Genomic DNA, 23,514 nt, shown 5'->3' with positions numbered 1-23,514 from the left:
TCGGACGCAGAGCCGAGGACGCGCAGCGGCGAGCCGCATCTGCGGAGGCCACAACCGCCGCCGCCGTAAAACCGGCACGCAACCAACGCCGCGGTGGAGAACTCTTCCGACGCGTGACGGGCGCGTAGGCGAGAGGCCGAGACGGCGCGGTTGCCCGACTAACCCAAATAGAACGGGCTCGTCGCAGGGCGATGACGAGAGAACGCGCGCGAGCGTGCGTATGCACCCGCGTTTGCTCGTCTGTAAGCAAATGCCCTTCCTTCGCGCATGCTCTGTGCGTATGACTGCCCACGCAAAGCACTGCCACGACGAAGCCTCGCAGGAGTACGCCGCCCGTCCGCTCCAACCCCGATCCTTCCTCGAGGACTGGCTCACTGTATGGCGCGCGAGGTGCCAGGAGAGCTTCTGTGGGCCCTCGTGCGGCACGTGCAACTAGAGTTACTGTGTGGGCTCTGCTTTTACCAAACGGAGCCTGTGCAGTAACACTACGTCCGACAAGCGTCGGGCGACAGGTTGTGGGGGATATTATGTAAGCGCCCACCTAGTGGGTGGACGCTCGTCTGCTGCTGAAGTTCTGATCGGCTGACCTGGGGTACGCGTCAGAAGGAGACAGGTGCCCTTCCAGCCAGTCAGCACTGGTGATTGCCATCGAGTTCCGAACAGGGGACCTTCTTGAATAAAGTGTCTCTCTCTCTCTCTCTCTCTATCTTGTCTGTAAGCGCGCATGAGTCACGCAGTGCCTGAAGAGCGCGGAGACGCTGCAGTCGATTCCCGTTTAGTTCGACCCTCGCGGAAACGCAAGGTTTGGTCGAATTATCCGAAAGGTCGAATTAACGAACGGCGGCAAAATGAGCGAATTCAAAACTTTTACATCGCTCGAAGAAGGCTGTTGCGTCTGTTTGTTTGTTTGCTGCTCGCTGAAGCGTTACTCGACCTGCATGAGGCGTTAGTGCGGCGACATCTTTGACGCCCTGCCTCGGGGTGACACGACACGAAACAAGCGAGAACGGATGGCTTCACGGTGAGTAAAGAGCGTCGGCCTCTGAAAGATGAAAATAAATTTAAATTAATGCAGCTTCACGCCTAGGGAAGCGGAAGCACCGTACACGTTCAATTACTTGCGTATTCAAGCTCATAAAACCAGCATGCCTCCATGTAGTCGCGTCGCTCGAGGTTAACTTAAACCGAAGCGACATGCTTTCTTGTTCGTATTAACCGAGCTTTCCTTCCATAGCCTTGTATACTTTATTGCCGGCATAGAGTTTCTCACTATATTACCTAGAGGGAAATCTGGCGCTGCTGCGCTGTGGTATGCGTGGGAATGCCCGTATATTGTAACTTCGGATTGGCATCGTTCTCGGAGAGCCAGGCAAGCACCGTTCCGTCTGTCACAATGATTAATTTTCGACTAAAAGAGCGAATGACAGGCTGTTTTAGCTTTATTACACAAAAACATGTTTTGTTTAACTATGAGAACTCGTTGTTGCATGTACAATTATATGAAACGTAAAAAGTATCAGCGGCCCGCTAAAGTTGGAGGACAGACGACAAGATTCGCGCTCGCTTTGAAACAGTTTGCCGTCTCTTCTTGCTTTTCTTCCCTTCGTCATGCATTGTAGGTGAGTAAAGATGCAATTTGCGTGAATTGAAACATTTCATGAAGATTTTACTTTAAGAACGCGTTATTTGTGTAGCCATATCCACGTTTTAGACGAAGCCTCTTACAACACCAGCCAACACAAGCCTCGCAGACACATATACCGTTATTCCCATGACGGCACAGCGCCTCTTAAGAAACTCCCATAGAATGTGGCGCCAGGTTTCCCTCTAGGTGTTATAGTGAGAAACTCTATGATTGCCGGGACTTCGCAGTGCATTCGAATTAGGCGATATGTCGAATTAACCTGATTTGGCTGCGTATTATCCATATTCTCAGCAGTGCCAAACCACTTAGCCAATGTAGCCAGCAGGGGAAGGACTGTCTTGCAGGAGACGTCACGCGTTCACGGTGCCCTCTGGTCATTTCGAGGCGAGAGTGTCCAGGTTCTGCAAAGATGGCGCAAATGCGCATGACTTGCATACATCACGGCGGCGAAGGGCCAAAGAATAACTCGTTCTAACGCTGCCTTTGATAGGGCAAGGTTTCGTTTATCGGGTGTTCTTCGAGCACACCGTGAAACGGGCGCGTGTCTGTGCCCCGTTCATGTTGTCGTTTCATTGGTCTCGGATTCCAAGCGGCTGCAAGCGTCGACAGCACTTGTAGGAGGCCGAAACATCCCCAACATCATCTGGCCAGTTAGCAAACTGGGTGCCGGTTAAGTTTAAGGTAAAGATGAGGCTTTCTTTTTTTTTTTATTTGCGGGCAACAAAGGGTTAGATCGCTTAATGATGCCGTACTCGAAACATTACGACCGCTTCTTGCACATTGTGTCTGCCAAATGGTCCACAGACGTGCAGCAGACGCGGGCGGATTCGCTGTAAAATAGTTTGCGCCCTTAAAAGTGAATGAGGGTGTGTAACTCACTTCCATATTCCCGGAAACGATGTAAGGGCTTGAGTTATAGATTAATTTACACCCGTGTTCACTTCTAAGGGTGTAAAATTCTGCTATTTACACACTTTCTTAGTTTACACCCTTACGCCCAGAAAGAGCGTAAGTATGTGATTTACAGATCAATTTACACCCATTTTCACTTTTAAGGCTGTAACTTACACTAAGATGTCTATGGGCAACTGTACACAAATGAACTACATATAGCGGAAGGAGGTGGGGGAGGGGGGGCGGTAGCTGGTTACGACTGATGAAATACGGCATACAACGTGCCCCGCTGCGCCGCAGGTCCCTGCATATTTCCGACACTCGTTGCTGTCTCCCCCCTCCTCCCCTCCCTCATTTTCCTTTATTCTTTTTTTTTGTGTGTGTGTGTGCTGACGAAATTTCTGCTTGCCCGATCAGTTCCACGAAGGGTGTACACATGCGCTGGCGTTTACACTACATTCTCTTCGGAGAAAGGCGCTTCACGGATGAATAATGCGCTCGCACACATATAGCGGCGAGTCAGGATCTCTTGCCGAGCGATGCGGAGGCGAGCTGACTGGCAGGGATTATGTGTTCTCTCCTTGCACACGCGTATGGCCTTCCGGTAAAAAAATAAGAAGAAAGAAAAAACGAACAACTCCGTCGCTGTCTTCTGTTTGCTGCGTGCGCTTTCGACGCTCGTTTTCGACCCCCCCTGACATCGCGTCGAAATCGGGAGACGCGCGCGCGCGTTTTGGGTGCGCGATCGTGAAGCGGAAGTGAAGCGAGCGAGCGACGCTGGCGGAACTGAAGAGCCAGTTTCTTTTTCCGCGTGTCGAGAGATTTGCGTATACGGCGACGTTTTTGTCGGCGCGTGTTGCTCATTTTTCGCCCGAAAACGCCGCGCTTCGATTACCGCGCCGAGGTGAAACGCACACTCGGCCAACGATAATGTACGAGCAAGTCCGCCGTGCATGAGAAAGAACTGGAACAACCGGGCCGTAAGAGATGCGACGCCGAAATTGCGCAACTTTCATCACCCGTCGAGAAATCCGCCGCGCTCGAAATTTGGTGTATTACGTACGCCGCCCTGATAGGAAGCACTTCCTATTTGTCAGGGGCCCCTTTTTTCTTCTTCTCGAAACTATCGTTAACGTTGTGAAGACGTCGTAAGCTGCAATCTTGGAGATGAAGTATAGCGGTCACTGACTAAGACAACATGAAAAAAAAAAAACGCACACAGGGACTTGGTCAGTGAGCACAAATTCTTATTCATCGTGTTACCTGACCAGTCAAACAGCGTCTAACCCATGGACGACAAGCTGTATGCTGATAAATCCCTTATTTGTCCCCTTCAGAAGCTCTAACAGACGCGGTTTTACAGAAACGCTATATCTGTTAGCTGCAGCGAGCTCTGGGATTTGTAAACTTTGTGATTCAGTGTGTGTGTGTGTGTGTGTGTGTGTGTGTGTGTGTGTGGGGGGGGGGAGGGGTGTGTGTGTGTGGGGGGTGTGTGTGTGCGTGCGTGTGTGCGTGCGTGCGTGCGTGTGTGTGTGTGTGTGTGTGTGTGTGTGTGTGTGTGTGTGTGTGTGTGTGTGTGTGTGTGTGTGTGTGTGTGTGTGTGTGTGTTTCTCGATATTCGGCAATTTCTTCAGAAAGTTTAAACATTTTTTGGAAAAAACTAAATTCCGCTTTCTTGCTACAGTCGGTAGAAGTACTCTTCTCTCTCTTGAGGGTAATAAATTTCGCTCACATCGGTTAAGCGGTCGCGTACTGAGAGTATTTCTGTGATTCGCGTGCACTTGAATGGTGGAAATCAGAGCTAGACTCGTCTTAAGTTTTGCAGTGTTCAACAGTTCTTGTAGAAAAAATATTGATCGCCTTGATACAAGACCTACTTCCTATATTTCGCATATTTTTACTTCTTTTTAGTCTAACAAACCATACCAAATTCGTTGTAGTGGGTGCTAAGCAAATCGATTTGTCCACTCCCATATATTTCGATAGCAGCTTCCGATAGCATGTGGCCTTTGAGTAGTCCAATTTAGCCCAAATTGCTTGCTGTATGTTTTACATACTCCTTCTCTCGTCATCGTCGCCCATCATGCGCCTCTTCCTTCCCCCTTTCTTTCGCTCTTCCGCTTCCTCTCTCTCTCTCTCTCTCTCATAGCACACGCTCGTAGCCACTCCCGTGGCTGGAAGTGGTTTTTGCAAAGTCATGTGCATTTCGCGTCGAAATGCCTACACGATTACGTTACGATGCCATAGTTTAGCATTCATCTACACCATGGACCCTAAAGGTGCTGGATCCCGTTCACCACCCAGGCATCCGCCATGGGTACAGGCGCCTTCAGCCTTGTGGCAAGCCTCTCCACGTAGAGGTGATCGAGTGGTCACTCCGTCTGCAACGGCGATACTTAAGCTTCACGCATATATTTCTTTTTCTTTTTTTCCGTAACCGAATGCTGACTCAGAGCATCCATCATACTCAACCACAAATGACATGACCAGCAGTAGCCGCACTGTTTAATAATCGACCGGCAGCGATGGTATCCTTCTCACTGCGTTTAAGATATAACTTGATGAGGAGATGGGTGTTCCAACTCCCTGAACATAACCGGATGGCTCCGGCGAAGCCATTGTCGCCGTGGCATGTGGCAGCTCGTAGAATGTGACGCATCGCTTGTCGAGGTGACAAAACACGCTCCAGAGGCACATACTACGACGCACTTCCTAGAACATCGGTCGACGTACGCGTTGCACATAGTTTTACACTGACTCTGCGGCAGTTGGTTCACCCTTCTCGGAATCCGATGTCCTGCACCCGGAAACAAGCACTTCTACGGCTGAGGCTTATGCACTATTGTCGGCTGTGAAACGCGTAAAGAAATGAAAACTATGAAAAAAGCAATTAGGTTTACAGTCGACCTAAGCCTCGTAAAGCCTCACTGTCGCTACGTAAACACAACAAATCCTTTACACAGTGAGCTCTATTTCGTTCCGTGCACTGCGTATTTGTCTGACTGGCATGCCGTCATATGCCAGGTGCCTGTCCGTATATATATATCGAGAGCAATGTGCTAGCGGGCCCCAAATTGCCGCATCAATTGCATCACAAGGTAACGCAATCATTCCGCTGCTGTCCCAGCTGCCGCAGATCTGAAATTCTTTCCTGGGAAAGAAAATGAAATGTGGCAACGCTTGTGGGACGCTGAAACGAATGATAAGCGTCAAGTAATTAAGCCGCAGTTAGGTTTCTGGCCCTCCACAATTAAAACACGACGAACTGATGTTCTATTCTGTTGACTCGTGATAGGAACTTAAAAATCGCCTCCGATGTCTTAAACAGGCCTTGGTCCTTGCCCAAGTAATGTCCCATTTTACCGTGAGGTTCATAAAGCCGGAGAGCGCCCGATCTGAGCTGTATAGATAGGTTCGGTGAACGGTAAAAGAAAGGAAATTGCTTTGACGTGGAACAAGACATGGAGCAAGGCTTAGTAGTCCGAGGCGATTTCGAGGCGATTTGGGGGAAAAGTGACAAAGGATGGCTTCACTCATGTTTTCTAGGTAGGCTTCAGTATAAATGGTGGGACACGTTCGTTTCACTCACTACATAGAAAAGGGTAAACTCCCATATGAATAATTTTCAGAAAATAAAAAAAAAACACATTCAGAGCTTCAGTCTGAGGTCTTCATTGAACAACCCGCGTTATTATCATTCTTTTTACCTCCCCCTCCTCCCCCGTTCTTCGATACAGGGTAGCAAACCTGATTTTCCGTTGCGGTAGACCTCCGCGCCATTATTCCCTTTTTCTCTCTGTCTCTCCTCCTGAAATAAAGCGTCCTAATGCATTCATATGCGCACTCGTGTACCCCGATTTATCTGCACGTTAAAGAACCTCACCAGGTCAAAACATAATCCGTAAATAGGGTGTATGCGCCTCCCTCGAGACACCCTACACTGTCACGCCCGTAGAAAGCCCGCGAGCCCATCGGCTCGCCCGCCGGGTTCCTTTGTGGCTATAGTGTTGGGCTGCCGTGCACGAGGTCGCGGGATCGAATCCCGGCCACGGCGGCCGCATTTCGATGGGGCGAAATACGAAAACACCCGTGGATACTTTAGATTTGGGTGCACGTTAGAAGAACCCCAGGTGGTCGAAATTTCCGCAGTCCCCCACTACGGCGTGCCTCATAATCAGAAAGTGGTTTTGGCACGCAAAGCGGCGTAATTTTTTTAGCCCATCGGCTCGCCTTCAGACTGACACGCAACGAATTACGTGTAATTGATTACCCGTGATCAATCACGTTCTTTAGTAGTTTTGTATTTTATCGATTGCATTTCTTTTCTTTTTACTCGGTAACGCTCACTGTTTATCCAACCACATTTTTTTTTCCAGTAACAAGCTGTAACAGGCGAATACCGGGAGCGCCTTCTCAGAGCAGCCCAGCAGCAATGAAGAGGTGAGCTTCACAGACAGTCCTGATGGGCTTGCGTCGGACCATTGAGTAACCGCCATATTTTCCACGCTAGTTTGTGCTCCGATCTTGGAGATCGCAGGGATCTTCGTCCTGCAGTGGACATAAAAGATGATGATGATGATGATGATGATGATGGTGATGATGATGATGATGATGTGCTCCAATGCGTTACAAAACCGTGGCTGTTCCTCCAGCACACACATCGAGTGAGTTTCCGGTGTCGTTGCTGATGTACTCGTGAAAAAAAAAAAAGGAGCGAAAATAACCGATCAAACATTTTTTGAAACGTAATCGTTCGTGAAGGCATCTAGCGATCTAAATAAGTGAAAAATTAACAACGCGCGAATGGCTGCATAGGATCGACTGGAACAGCCAGTCCGACTCGTTCTATTTACTGCTTTCTTTTTTCCTTTTTTTTCTTTTTTTTTTGCAGCGTTGATAAACATTCGGAAGGAGAGTAGCGTAAAAGCAATCGATTACATTTCACTATAGTTGTTCAGTTACTTTCGTGAGTCACTAATTTGTCGCTGTAAAGAATTAAATTTCTGGATGAAGTAATTCTAGTTGGTTACTTCTTTTCTGAAACGCGTACAAATCTGCTCGCTTTGCCAATGTCGAATGAACTAGAAGTCATCAATCGTTACTCACATTTGTTAATTCATCGCGGAGAGAAAGACAATTCAAACGTTTAATAACGCGAATCAGTAAGAAAGAGTTCTTTCTTCACCCAAGGCTCGTGGCTTCCTCAGTCCGGGTAGCCATTGGCCCTTGCTGCTTCCCTGACCTCGTTCACCGGCTTTCGCTGGTCCTCCAAGTCCGGGGCCCGCCAGCACGGACTCCCACGATTCTTGGCGGTCTTCTTCTGCGCTTTTGTTTTCGGTTCTTCTTGACTGAGCTTCTTGATTGTTGGGTTCAGCAAGATTGGGATACCACGCGACACAGGGTGTCCGGCGCCCCGCAGGACAGGCAAAGGTATGAGAATTGGGTGGGGTTCATCCTATTCATTATACTGCCGTGTACGTAGCAGTTTGTTTGGAGACGCCGCAGGCCAACTGTCTCTTCTCTGGTTAGACTGACTTGTGGTAAAGGGTGTACCCTTCTTTAAAATTTATAATAGTGCAGGATATACAAATATTTTTTAAGGGGCATATCCTCGGACCTCGTCGCCTTTCGGAACCAACGCGGAGGAATAATCTTTTACGTGCCAAAACCACTTTCTGATTACAAGGCACGCCGTAGTGGAGGACTCCGGAAATTTCGACCGCCTGGGGTTCTTTACCGTGCACCTAAATCTAAGCACACGGGTGTTTTCGCATTTTGCCCCCATCGAAATGCAACCGCCGTGGCCGGGACTCGATCCCGCGACCTCGTGCTCAGCAGGCCAACACCATAGCCACTGAGCAACCACGGCGGGTAAAGCCTTAAGTGGCTCACGTACCTCCGATGGTCGGGAAAACGCGGCGTGCGGTACAGAAGGTCACGTGAGCTCGCCTCGCACAGACACGCGCTCGTTCCACTGCTCTCGTGTTCGTCGTCGTCTACTTCCACAGCTGTCTCCGATGCCGCTCATCCTGCCAGAACAAAGGCAAAGTTAATTAAGGTGGCGTCAGTTAAGACAATTGAACCCACGACCTCTGGAGGGAGAAAACAAGTAACAGCGCATTCTAATGAGAATGTCAAGTAATTTTCTATCTATCTATCTATCTATCTATCTATCTATCTATCTATCTATCTATCTATCTATCTATCTATCTATCTATCTATCTATCTATCTATCTATCTATCTATCTGTCTGTCTGTCTGTCTGTCTGTCTGTCTGTCTGTCTGTCTGTCTGTCTGTCTGTCTGTCTGTCTATCTATCTATCTATCTATCTATCTATCTATCTATCTATCTATCTATCTATCTATCTATCTATCTATCTATCTATCTATCTATCTATCAATCAATCATTCTTTCGTTCTTCATCTCTGCGAGGAGAAGCAAAGGGGAGCACTGCGAATGTCAAGGGTGAGCCGTTGTTTCCGCGGACCGGAAATTGCGATGCCACACCACTCTCGTTCCGTTCGATGCTCGCTTCGCACGCCACGGGAAGCGGAGACGGGCGGAGGAGAGGAGGCGGGGGTGATCGAGGCTTTGGCGGGTGCGGTCCCACCGTACACCTTTGGGACTTCCCGAGTCTCGAAGAGCGTTTTTGCTCGGCTATTCGGTGCCGATGCTTCGCGCGAAGAAAAAATGAATATGACAAAGCGCCCTTAGACCGAAGATGGATGGAGCAGCAAGCGTCGCCACACAAGCACTTTTCGGTCGTGCAGATCTTTCTACAGTAGTACCATTTCTGTTGTTGTTGTTAGGCGGTGGTTTTTGTACATTATTGTGAAGCATCGTCGTTTCTTCGCCTTGCCTTCTTGCGCTGGCGTGCTTGCAGGGGCGCGCTGAAATAGTTGTGATCGAACGTTTGCCTTAACGGACGCTGCTTTCCTTGAGGACTCCAAGTGCAAAGGCCAACTGCCTATGCAAGATTGATGGCCTGTTAATAATCGGAAGCTTTGAGTTAACTGACTTCTTGTCTTCGACATACATACATACATACATACATACATACATACATACATACATACATACATACATACATACATGCATACATACATACATACATACATACATACATACATACATACATACATACATACATACATACATACATACATACATACATACATACATACATACATACATACATACATACATACATACATACATGCATGCATGCATGCATGCATGCATACATCATGATCAGTCTATTGTTATGTCCACTGCCGGAGGAAGGCCTTCTGCAAACAGAAGTCGCTAACAAGTCCATTTCCAACAGTTTGCTGTCGTTTGTAGATTTCCGAGCGTTATCGCTTCCAGAAAGTACCTTGACGATAAATCAACAAAAATGTGAAAAACGATAAGTTCAGATCCTTTCTGTATAGATAATCTCTAGACACCATGATGTAAACTTTTACTTTCTATAGTGTGCGTTAATAATTTTTTTTAAGATGTGTTGTCTTCAAACCCAGTACCACGACGAATTTTCTTCAACTGCCAACCTCGCTTTCCGACGAACGCGTATCGGTTTCACTTGCAGCTTCGGACTATACGTTCAGGTGGGCTCGACGTTCGCGTTCATTACGCATCTCATCAGACGCCGAAAGCAATCAGTGACTAGAATAATTTGTCACCTCACCGTCTCTTGCCCGCTGGACATCTAGACACTATAGCTTAATTACCTTGTATCCGCTCTCCCTTCGTCATAAAGGTCACCTAGTCGTAAAGGTCGCGCATCATTCCACTCCTAATACTGTAGCAGGCTACCATCCTGCTTTGACCACGTGACCGGCGATATTTGTGTAATTAAATAAAATAAAGGGGTGCTTGCGAGCTCTCCAAAGTGAGCCCGCTAACTCTTCTTTGTATTCAATTATCCCCTTCAGTCATGGCGTCCACATTTGTGGACGCAGCTTATTTTTGTCATTTCTGTGCAGTGGTAGCAAGGAATAGAGCATAAACATTAAGCTTAGGGTAAATTGAACCATCTGCTAACCTAAATTACTTCTATTTTACTTCTAAGTGATATGTATCATTGCAGAGTACGGCTTTGGCGAAGGCACTACTGTGTTCTACGTGACGTCTGACGTGGGGCATGTGGGTAGCAACCCCGGAATGTTTTTCTTTTCTTTCTCGAAATGCTTGCGGCCAATAAATAACTTGCGCGTGTAATTTGAGCAGGCGATTCGATGCCATTTGCGAAGAAACCCAGCACGACTGCCTTTACAATATTCAAATATTTATTTACTCTGTAATTACAATGACTCATCGTAAAATGCACCAAGAGTCATTCTACCACCTTGATTTGCTTTCAATGGAGTCTCAAGCACCCTGGCACGAACTTGTCTGTTTCACCCATGTACCGACTATCGATCGTTATTGCGGATTGAAGGCGTTCTAACCGAACGCTCGATGCTCGATCACTCTCGATCGATCGAGCGCGGGGGCAGGTTGTGGGTTTCGATCACGTGGGACTCGGTCAGAGGGCACAACCTTGTCGTGTTCCGACACGCCTTCAGCCTCGACCACGGTGTAAGAGTAGGTAACTACTCTCACACCGTGGCCTCGACTCCTTGCCGCCGCTTTCGACGCCTCGCCTTCGGGTCGAAACTGACGCCATATTGGGGGGAGGGGGGGGGTGCCAGTGAACTTATAGCGATCTCCGCGCGTGACGTCCTCCGGGCTCTTGGCAATGGAGAACATTAGTTTAGGGGGCGCAAGCGGCTTGCGTACGCAAGAACTAGGGGCGACGGTACTACGCATGCGCGGACCTCTACGTCAGAGGTCTGCGCATGCGCAGTTCCGTCGCCCCTAGTTCGTGCGTACGCAAGCCGCTTGCATACCCTTAAGTAAATCTCTCTAATGTCTGGCTGCGACGGCAAGAGGAAACGGGCCGGTCGGATATCAGCTGAAAGAGCTCCTTTGCTTCAATATACAACAAGTTTTGACGCCTTGCCAACGACGTCGTCTTGGAATGCCGCGCGTTGCCACCCTGCCCAGCTTTCCTGGAGAGTTTAATGCCGATGAGTAATCCGCACACGTGGGGCAAGACCGCGAGTTCCTATTTTAGGTGTCTCTATACGGCAAATGCCAATGCGTGGGCTTCAGTGAGTCATCGCTGGCAATAAGGTGGCCGCGACAGTTGGCGTGTGAAAAGCTCGCAACCGTTTCCGTTCAGTGGTTGGACGTGGTATGTGTGTGTGAACACCTGCAACAGAATTTATGGTTAGTCTATAGAAAGTTTTGTTATAGCGCCTACAAAATGCCTGCAGCCAGCCGGTGACTACTATGGATTTACACTTTCTGTCGGCTATGGTGCCGAAATGCTTTCTGTGATCAATCTGCCTGGAAGCCTGTAAACGACAATAGACAAAACTAAATCTCCGTTTTAGCGCCTTTTGTTCATAGGCAGATCGGGGTACTCTTTATAGACCAAGGGACAAATCTGTCAGATGGCACAGTTATCTATAGATGCCTTCATGTAGCCTATAACAACCTTTATGCTGCCTAACTTGGTTTATGCCGCGGAAGGACCACCTTCCGAAGACGTTCTTCTGTGACCTGTACAGATAGTCATTGAAAATGAATAAATAAACAACCTGTAGGAATTGCGTTTTCTATAGATTGTATAAACGTATTTTTTTTTTTTTTTTTACAAACAGCAACTTCTAAAGTCTACTATCCACACTAACCATAGTGAACCGATTTCGTTATCAACGTTTCTCTATATGCAGCTCACGTAGGTCATATACCATGAGTCCAAGTCTTCAGGAGGCGGAGTGCGTGGTCTTCAAAAAGGATACAGACCATCCATAAACGGGTTGAATTCATTTTTAAGTCACGTCCACCTGTAACGTCAAAGGGTGTAACGTGCAAGGAGCATCGTCTCCGAAGCACAACTTTCCTTCAACATTCAGATCGATGTCTGGCCAATGACTTCGCCGCGAAAGGCCGCGACGTTTTCCTGCTCGGTTTTCCTGAAATGTTATTGCCGATTAGGCACTCAAGTGGGCGCGAAGAGCATCTTGTTTTCAGTGACTGCGTGGTAAGCAGCAGTTGCCCACTAGCTGCATGCGTCATTCGCAACTGGCTATGTCCGGCTGTACCGCCCAGGAAAAACGAGCAGACGACGCCGTCTGAAGGCACGTCTGCTTCGCAGCGATTTAGTTGATGACGGGCCAAGCACGTTGCCTTGGAATCCTGTTTCGATATCGCCCGACTCGATAACTCGCAGTCTCAGCGCCAGCGAGGTGAGCGTAATGAGTCAGGAGGGTTTATTTTAGGCGTATTAAGTTGCAAGACGGAATAGTCGAAAGGCATTCAGTGAGTCATCGCTCACATCCGAGGAGTCTATAGCTATATGAATCACGGCAACTAAAGTGACCGCTGCCCAGTATAGACATCAAAGTGCGCGTCTCACATAGGAGGTGTGTCGTGTTATGACGTCCCGTTACGCTTTTTTTTTTGTATAATTCAAATGAAAATAAACGGAAGAAATGCTGTCACCCTATAATGGTGACCACTGCTACTTTTCGCACGATAGTAACAACACGCCTTCATCTGTAGTATGTCGCCTGCATGTTCATTGCAGCCGTTGGAGCAATCACGCCTGCTACGCGCAAATGCAGATGGTGCAATTAACGGTTCCCGTTGTTTTCCCTCTGGCGTGCAGACGACAACCTCACACATTTCTCGCGGCATCTGCAACGCCAAGTCCGGAACAGACGGGAAAATAAAACGATGAGGACAAAAGAAAAAAAGGTATTGTTCCCGAGCTTTTCTTATTATCCTAACTTTATTTTCCACAGCCACATAAAAAGAAAAAGAAAAGAAAGCAATCTCCGTGGTTTGCGTAGCAAATTGCACCGCAAGCTTTCCTCTGTTACGTGTCGAGTGTGCAACTCAATCACTCGGGGCGCTAACAGCGCGCAAGCCATAAATGCTTCGCAGGAAGATTATCATGTCTCCGCCGCGGTCCTTCCTCATATTACGCCAGATTGAGCCACTTCCGCCATATTGTTTCGCAGACGTATCACACGTGTCGTCTGCAAACTTGCAGCAGGCATGCGTGACGGACATTGAAAAGGCGCGGGAAAGCCCCTCGCAATCGCCGCTCGTCCACTTCTGCTTCTGCTTTTCTTCATTTTTGGCTTACGCGAAGCCGATCTCCTCCTATAGAAAAGGATAGAATCACGCGATGCTTTAGTCGTGTGAGTAGTACTGTGCAGTATTGTAGAATGTGCATGGGGCGTGCTGAGGCTGTCATTAATGCGCTCAAGAAATTTGTGCGTTCGCGTCTGTCGCGTATAGCCCTTCAGCTTTGAACCTGACCGCGTTCTGGTATTTGATGCACTTTCCGTGTGGCAAGCGCGGTTTTCGTCGAGATTGGTCGCTGTTCTAATCGCAGTGCGTATTATACTGGCGCACACGAACAGAACAGTTAATTAGCCTCCAAGGAAAGCTGCGTTGCACGGTTATGTTCCTCGTCCGAACAAAGATATGATGCAAACAGGGCATGAAGAAATATCCACCGAAGAAATAAACAGTATAAGTCATCATCGGCCCAGTATTGCATGCATGTCCCCCCCCCCCCCCCTTGTTCTGTTATTCCCAACTTTAATAAGCCTCAAACGCGCCATGCCGCAATAATTGGAAGTCCTTCGAAATTCACTTTTGCGTTTTTGTGTTAAGAGGAAGCTTTAGCTCGGGCCCAACTCCGACGCGGCCTATTCAAATACATGTAAAAACGCAAAAACGTTTTTATGAGATAACCCCTGGACCGATTTTGATCAAATTTGTTGCATTTGAAAGAGAAAGTTAAATTCTAGTGACTGTTGGAAGCGGAATTTCGATTTAGGGCTTGAAGTTTCTTAAAACGATTTTCAAATATATGACCATTTGAAAAAAATAGAAGCACGAAGTTTACAAATTCATAGCTCTGCATCAAAAACTGATATCGCGGTTCTGTAAACGGCATCCATTAGATCATTCAAAGCGGACAAATGCAATATGTCATTTTACATCTTACGTGAATTTGTTACGTTGGTTACAACGGTTTTGCAAAAGTTGTATTTCCCTAGGATTAAATTTTTTTATATTCATGTGTAACGTATCAATTTTGTCCGCTTTAGATGTACTATTAGATGCAATTCACAGAATTGTATTATCATATTTAGTGGTTGAGTTACAGAGTTGTAAACTTGATAGTTTCGTTTTTTGAATATTTTCAATTTTTGCCAATATTTAATAAAAAATTGACGACCTAACTCAAAAATTCGAAACCGACAGTCACTAGATTTTAAGTTTTTCTTTTAAATGCAGCAAACCCCGTCAAATTTGGTGCAGTGGTTGCCGAGAAAAACGAATTCTCCTTTTACATGTATTTAGATAGGAGCACCCGAGCTAAAGCTTCCTCTTAAGAAAACGTTCCGGGATGACGCAATGTGGAGGCATCTTAAGGAAATTAGAACCGCAGGACTTCATTTATAACTTGGGCTGTAGTCGGTGCTGTAACGTCAGTTTACGACTTAGTCGCGCTAATCAGTACTAATATGATGTCAACTTTCACATTTAGCCATTTTTTTGTTTAGAAACATGACGACGATGTTGCCTAAGGTCTCCATGAACTCACTCTCCGTGGATTCGTATCTAAACAGAAATGCAATCGCGTTGGGACTCGCCGCGGTGTAGCCGAGTGTCTATGGCGTTGCGGACCTGAGTTCGAGGTCGCGGGTGCAATGCCCCCAGCCGCATTTCCATGTGGGCGACATGCAAGAACACTGGTGTACCTAGATTTATATGCACGTTAAAGAACTCCAGGGGAGGCAAAATTAATCCGGACTGCCCCACTCCGACGTGCCTCATAATCAGATCGTGACTTTAAAACATAAAGCCCCAAAATTTGTTATTATAATTATTTTGACCACGTTGGTTTTCACACAAATCTTGTGCTGCTGCTGTTTGTCGTTGAGGCCACCTTTTTCTCTCGCCAACGTCAGTTGTCTCCTTATTCTTCAGGATAAAAACTACAATAAAGTGAAAGTAAATAAGTCACGCTGAACTATAGTATGGGGCATCCCCTCAATATTTGGACATGGTGGCTGTAACTACCAAAGAGCCACAAGGTGTTCCGACACGCTCGCTATTCTGAATAGCTAACTTCATACATTTGCTACAAGTCTATGAAGTTAGTTATGTGCTCGATACAAGTGTAATCGGCAATGCTGCCCAGTGCTAGCCGCGTAACGTGGAAGCAGGCTGGCTAGCAAGGACATGCGGATGACCAGTGCAGTCGTCTGGACGTGAAACTCAATGCTTAATTGTGTCTTTTTTGTCCGTCTGCTGACGAAGCGCGGTGCAGACGGCTGTGAACACGCCCTGCGGTGCAGACGAACGCTGTTTCACCTGGCTGACGCAAGTTTCGTAGCTTTGAAACAGACGCTTCATGCTTCGCATGCGACCTGCTGCGGAAGGAAAAAAAAAATTTGCCGACGATTACGCTTCTTGGTAATGTGATCTTTGGGCGCAGCTGCTGCCTTATTTAAAAACAGGCAACCGCATGCAGAACACGCAGCGCCGAATGGCGGCGGTTCGGCGTTTCGGATTGGGCAGCACGCACCGCGATCCGCCGCCACTATTGAGCCGGCGCTCCGGCGACGCGCCATCGCGCCATTTTATAGTGCGTCACTGCCGCGAAGAGGGGCGGGGAGACTAGCAATTATTACTTAATGTTTCTTCCGAGGTGGGATGAGGAAACGGGTGGAGAACAAGTGTATTTAATAGAGGTCACACGCTCATTCACTCTCAGACACGCCTCAATGTGGCCGCACAAGGTTTGGGTGGGAAGTAGAAGTAAAGGGACGAAACGATATGTCTTTCCTGTCACCGCAACGGCACTGAGCCAGGTAAGGGGAGGTATAGGGCGAGAGTGGAGGCGGGAGAAGGACAGCCAGGCGCAAGCACTGTCAGAGGCAAGAAATGCCACTGAAGAATGCAACCCCGCAAACGGGGAAGCGAGACACGGCTAGACGTACAGCCACGCGACGTGGAGACGGAGGAGGGAAGAGCCGTGGATCACGCGCGAGGCTGCAAGTAGCGCCCGCCGCCGCCACCGCGGCAGTGCCGCGACAGCGGAAAAAGGGATGGCGAGGGCGGAGCGGACGGTAGCGGCGAGAGTCACCGCAACGGCGCTGCGCGGAGGTTGGGGGTGACAAGATAGGCGAGAACACGCGATCCGGCTTTGTAGGACAAGGGGAGATCAAGACAAGCCTCACGCGAGAGATGGCTGCAGGAGCGCGCGCAGCTAGAGCAGCGCGTGACCTTGGTTACGGCGAGGCCGACGGCGAGGCTCAAGGGCGACGCGACACGGTTGGAACGGGCGCCAGAGAGCTGCGCTCTGAAAGAAAGGAAGCAGCAAACGACCTGCTTCGAGCCATAAAAGGACAAAATGTATATTGTTTTTCTAAGTATTATGTTCTTGCGAGACTAACTATTTGCTTGCGCATTCTCCTTCGTCTCTTATCGTCTGTTTCTCAGGTTTTCTGCCAGCGCACGCAATCTCGGAGGCTATGCTCGGTGCCGCGCGCTGCCAGCCGCAATGCTTCCACGTCCCCTTCTAGCAAAGACAGCTGAATTACCATGTTGCACCGGGTATGTTATCATTCATAGTGCACGTTGGGCGGGCTCTCTCCTCCCTTCTCTGGAAAAGCTATCAAGGGCTCCTTCCTTACCGTAAAGCGCTAATTACGTTCAAATTAAATGCACAATTACACTCTGATATGCTTTATTCGCTGATTATGCTATCTATTATTACAGTGAAGGGACGCCTACCTTAGCGTAAGATTGGGCTGTGCTAGTCGATTTATACTTTAAAAAATGACCGTAAATAACGTGACGCAGGAAGTATGACGAAAGGTAACAGGACAGAAATGTGACGTCCCATCACTCTTCCTGTGTCAGTCGTATTAACTCTATGCGGTTATTGCTGCAAACGTATATATTTCGCGCTTTTTTGGTGTTTTGTTCGAATCATCTCTGACTCGTCTAGAAAAATGAGGCTGTCTCTTCTGCACATATTTATAATTCTTGTCAACCACTGCTACTGCCTAGTAGGCCCACTCAATCGGCATACCGCTTCTTTTAGGCCCTGAAGGACGTTTGTCGCGTTCATTAGGGAAGCGCGTTCATTAGGGAAGTACAATTGACTGGAATTTGATTTATCGGTTAACACGACCGCTATAGCCCTCACTGCGCGCGCACGCACGCACGCACGCACACACGCACACACACACACACACGCACGCACGTACGCACGCGCACACACACACACACACACACACGCTAAAGACGTTCTTAAGCTGTTGAACTATTCCTAAGAGCAACTGCCAGCCAAATCACGATTTTGGACATACTAGTCGCGAAGATAACCCGGCCAATGGCAAAGGGCACTCACGGACGAAAGACTGTGTGTACTCAGCCTCAGATCTCGCGAGGACAATAGATGGCTTTAGATTAGGGGACGCAACGGGCCTGCGTACTAGAAGCCATGGTGACACCGTCGCCCCTAGTTTTTGCGTACGCAAGCCGCTTGCGTCCCCTAATCTAAAACTCTCCAATAACAAACCAGCAGTTGCTTCTCGTCTCTCAAAAATGGAACGTGTGGAACTCTCCCGAGGAATACAAGAGAGGCAACTCGCGGAGCCGCTTTCTTCTCTCGTTTATACGTTTGCGGGGCAACCGTAATCCGTTACACCGAACGCCTCTTTCGTACGCGCTCAGGAATAGCGCGCGTTACGTTGCTGGCTTATGCAAGAACGAGGCGAGCGCGGTCATCGAGTTCCCGGTACTTCCCGACTGATGCGGCAGAACGAGTCGTTTTAACGCGGCGTTTCTCGCAGCTCGCATCAACTGGCAGCGCTTATTCGGAACAGGAACGCCGCAACGCGCGCATTCTAATCCGGCTTGCGAATGCCCGCGCCCTGTTCAATATGGAGAAAGGAAAAGCAAAAAAAAAAAAGACATTAAAGTGAAGGCGGGGGAAGAAGGAAAAAAGGCATTGAACCGGCAGGGAGCTCTGGAGTGGTTTCTCGAAATGGCCTTCCATTTTTTGCGCCCTTCAAGTGCACTCGATGCGTTCGAGTCCGCAAAACTGCCACCGCGTCTCCGCTTTCTTCTTCGGATTTCGTTCCTTATGGCGTAAGGCGAGATTCGCATTGCAGAAGACATTCGGGGAATTAAAGACCAGGAAAGCTTCGTCGGAGGCTGTGCCACGCATCGGATCAGTTTGATACGCAACTGTGGCGGTGTCTCGGTGGTGCCAGCTTTGTTTGGTCTTTCTTTCTCTCTTTCATTCCGCCTTCCAGTGCTTCGTTATTCTCTCCTCTTCTCTACCCTTGTCTCCCTACTCCCTGTCTCCTTCGTCTTTATCGCAATAGCAATTGTATGGACACGCCTGGCAGTTTTTTGCCGTCGGCGTCGCCGTGAGGTTCCGTACAAAGTCCTAGCGTTACAAGATCATCTCCAGCGCCGTATGCTGCAGGTGTGAGGAACGTAGTGCAACGGTCAGCCGAGATGCCCGCCAAATGTTAGAGGTCACGTAATAAATCGCGCGAAAGGCGGGTTGGGAGGGGGGGCAGGGCAGACGCGTGCCGTGGATGATGGGGAGGGGGGGGGGGGCAGGTGAGCGCACGTCTCCTGCGCTAACCCGGTCGTGGCTGCACACGTCTGTCCGCGCGGCTGAGTGCGTACACCGCCCGCGCCCTACTTTGGAGTTAGTCTATGCACGTGCGCAGTCTTTCCGCGCGCCTATGCCTGGAGGTAGCAGCGTAATCTCAAGTTTCGGAGACGTGTTGAAGCGAGAGGCGGCAGAAGCAGTCGCTCGGTGTGTGCGCTCTTCGTCAGTCCGGCGTTGTCACAGCGACTGTCTGCGGCCATCCAGTGAAATCTGTTCATGTTTGCCTGCGCGGGCGTGACACCGCAGTTATATTTTTTTGTTTAGTAAACAAATATTAACAGAAATTTATACGGCCGGTAAAACTGCGAGCCTTATTTTGATTAGTCGTCGAATACTTTGGTATCGCTGTTGTCAGTGCTTCGATTTTGGAGCGAGATTGCGATATTTTCTTCCTTCATACATTCTGATTCTCTTTTTTTCAATTATTCATTGTTTATTCTTTTCCATTCCTTATTTTCTTCTTCATTCTTTCTTTCTTTCCTTCGATATTAATACTTTCTTACTTTTATCTTTTTTACGTCTTCCATTCATCCCTCCTTCGTTTAGTTAATCCTTTCATTCATTAAAGATCTCTTGATTCCCTACTTTCTTTTGTCTCGGTTATTCCACTTATTCTTTCCTTCCTCACTTTTTCTTTCTCGCGTTCTTGCTTTCTTCACACCTTCATTGCAACCGCTCCCTCATTTGCTGTGTCCCCGTAGCTTCACTTTCAGTTTCCTGTCTGTCTCTTTATCGGCGTCGCCGAATGAGGAGACGTTGACAACGCGGTGCGGTCTACTTGTAACACGAAAGAAACAGGAATATCGCACAAGCCGTAGGACGCCATGAAAGCAAAAGATACCAAGGGCTAATTTTTTGCCATATTCTATGACTCATCGCTAAGTTATTTCCCTCGTTTTAGGATTGTCAGCTTCCTTCCTGCTCCTTCCTTAGAGGCTGCTGACTGACCGCACCACACATGCGAACCGGACTGATCCACGGTCCTGGCGATGTTGTGTCACTTCATTCCACAGCGACACGCACATAGGGCGCTCAATGCTAATAAGTCATCACCCGATCGGTGACCAAGTGGTCAAGGATCACGGCGTTGTCTGGTCGGTAGGCGGGAGGTTCGAGATTAGTGTTGTGACGGGGTGGCCTCACAGTCACCCCGATTCGGGCTTGTTCGCTGGGTGGAGTGCGGTAGTGTGGCCCCGGTTGGCCGCCGTCGAACCCTCGTCCCGAAGTTCAGGCTAGGGTTCTTCGCGGTCACGGTCACCACTCGCCCGCGCTGCCGGCCCTTGCAGGCGAGAAGGGGCGGCTGCAGACGACGGGAGCAAGACCGTCTGCGGGCGGGTGTGGCCGCAGTCCACTTCCATTCATTTTATTTCTTTTTTGCAGCATTAGCTTCAACAGCTAGAGAGAAAACTTTTATTGGTTGTTATCAGCGTCTGCATGAGCGCAATAGGCTGCATATTGTAGGCGAGTCCTGATGACCAGTGGGCCGGACACTTTGATTTATAACAGAACGTTAGCCCCGATTCAACAGTACCATAGGCGACGGCTGTCTTCGAAGACAGTGAGTACTCAATCCTCGGCAGAGTGCTCGTGGGACAACAACGTCAGCTCACCGAAGAAACTGGTTGAGAAGAGACACTTCATGTGTCGCCACTACGGAGCCTTCGCATAAGTATTGCATGCAGAGGCTCCAAAGACTGGGGAACAGGCAGCCATGTGGACACGTCAACAACATCAAGAAACGCCGAATTTTCCTTTATGTCCCACTACTTAAGGGGACTGGGCGCACGTGAGCATATACCGGGCGATGATATTTCAAGTTGTATAGAATTTTTTTAAAAATAGCCTGTTGCAGATAACACAATTCAAGTCCTTGAGCTGGATTAACCAGAGAGGCAGAGATTACATGCACGAGAAATCGAAACACATATTCAACCAATTAACAAAAATCCACTAATTAGCTTTCGAAGTAATTACATTGCGGCACGTATCACAATTTACAAATCGTAGCCGGCGAGCTTGCAAGACGTATGTCCATTTGGATTGAATTTCCAGAATGACGCCAGTCTTTAGCGTCATTGCTTATATACCGGGATACAGGACACGCGAAAAAAAAAACTCTCTACCGCGATCACGACTTGTGCTCCACGAAATCGCAAGCTGCCGCTCCGTGTAATGCTGCGACCCTCCCGCTTGCACGCGCACAGCCGCGCCGGTTCCCTTATCGGACCGGGAAGGGGGGACGCCTCTTTTTCTAACTCGTAACACCGAACACCCGTTGGACGTGACCGTGAAGCGCGCACCGGACCGTTATTATAAAGGTGCGGGGCACCCAACACCAGCTGCCTAGGCGGGCGTATGCGACGGGGGAACATAGAAAGGTAAAAATTAAAAGACAACTGAACGTGGGGGCTGCGGTGATTAGGCAAGCCAGGGCGCGGAGACGAGCGCGCTTGCTCGTCTATAAACCGATTTCGCAGAAACGCCGCCGCCGCAGCAGCAGCAGCACTCTCAGCACTGCCGGTTGTGCAGTGTATGTATAAGCGTGATTCCGCGAAAAACTCGCCGGTGCCCCGTTTCGGGACTGATTATTGAAGCGGGGGCGCTTAGCGGACGGCAGACGCCGCTGTGTTACAGGGGGGCTTGTGGTCACGTCACGGCCGTGACGTCACCAGCTTCGACGAGTGACGCGCGCGCCCCGTGGTGGCGTGCCTTGGCTGTGCCAAGCAGACGACTTTTGTTTTCTGGACGGGGGGCGGGGGGGGGGGAGAGAGGTGGGAAGGAGGAGGAGCGGTGCGTGAGGTACCGAACGAGCCCGTGAAGAATCGTCTCCTAAATGCTTTCGGAAATGAAGGTCCCAAATCTCTCTCTCTCTCTCTCTCTATATATATATATATATATATATATGTATAGTTTACAGTTGTGTGTGTGTGTGTGTGTGTGTGTGTGTGAAGAAAGAGAGAGAGAGAGAACACAAGAAAATGGGTTAGAATGCATGCGGCAGGTATTACCAAATCCTGATTTGGAGCTCAGCACTCTCGTTGAAAAGAAAAGTATATACGATCATTGCGTTCATTGCCAACATAGATGGGACAGAAACTTGTAGCTTAACAAAGAAGCTCGATAACAACCTAAGAACAACGGAAAGAGCGATGGAACAAAAGAAACTTAAAAGACTGAAAGGCGGGCTTGTTGGTTTGACTTCATTGTGGAAACTTTTGCGCAGACTGAACGAAGACAACAAGAAAAGGTCACAAAGACCAGCGCAGACTGACAAATGAATTTTTATTCCTAAAAACAGCACATATATGCCCTCGAGACCTATCACATGATCACCACGCATGCGCAACAGAGCATCTGTTCCACAGGATAACATTCAGAATTGCATCCTAATCGACGCAGTATCGTTTAATATTGAGCAAGTTAATTTCACTATCATTCAAAGGGACGGACGGGTGGCTAGCGCATGCTCCCTGCAGTCTAGATATGTGCCAAGCTTCTACAATTTCTCTTGTTGTCTGATTAAGACTAACTTACAAAAGAGCGGTTTGGTCAAACAGTGGCTCACACATGCTCAATGGACATTGCGCACAGTACATTTCCAAATGCGTATAGGGCCTTCCCTTCGTCATCCGTTAGATCATCAAAAGCGGACAAATTCGATATGTCATCTTATGTCACGTAAATTTTTTACGTTGTGTACAAGGGTTCTGCAAAAGCTGTGTTTCCATATTATACTAAATTTCTTGAGATTCATGAGTAACATATCAATTTTGTTCGCTTTAGATGTACTATTAGATACAATTCACGGAATTGTGGTATCATTTTTCATTGCTGAGTTGCAGAGTCGTAAATTTGATAATTTCGTTTTCTGAAAATTTTTAATTTTTGCCAATTCTTCATTAAAAGATGACGACCTAAATGAAAAGTTCGAAGCCAACAGTCACTAGATGTGATGTTTTTCTTCTAAATGCAACAAACCGCGCTAAATTTGGTGGAGTGCTTGCCGAGAAAAACTAAATCTCCTTTTACATGTATTTAGATAGGAGCACCCGAGCTAAAGCTTCCTCTTAAAGAACACCACGAGGTTAAAATTAATCCGGAAGCCCCCCCCCCCTCCCACCACCACCACTACGGCGTGCCCCATAACCATATCCTGGTTTTAACACGCGAAACCCCAAAATTTATTAATTGTTA

At 48.3% G+C, this 23,514-nt stretch overlaps 1 long non-coding RNA gene across 1 annotated transcript in view; it reads left to right on the top strand.

Moving 5' to 3' along the window:
* Positions 1-5,636: 5,636 nt before the first annotated feature.
* The window catches only part of LOC140213037 (uncharacterized), a 32,767-nt gene continuing 14,889 nt past the window's right edge, over positions 5,637-23,514 (top strand). The window contains exons 1-2 of the long non-coding RNA XR_011889979.1: positions 5,637-6,979; positions 13,261-13,349. This is a non-coding gene — a long non-coding RNA (uncharacterized lncRNA). The remainder of the gene's footprint in view (positions 6,980-13,260; positions 13,350-23,514) is intronic.

The sequence above is a fragment of the Dermacentor andersoni genome, chromosome 8 (assembly GCF_023375885.2).
Source record: "Dermacentor andersoni chromosome 8, qqDerAnde1_hic_scaffold, whole genome shotgun sequence".
In the NCBI taxonomy this organism is placed as follows: Eukaryota; Metazoa; Arthropoda; class Arachnida; order Ixodida; family Ixodidae; genus Dermacentor; species Dermacentor andersoni.
Note: the sequence above shows the minus strand (reverse complement) of the source record. Positions and strands in the feature narration are given on the sequence as shown.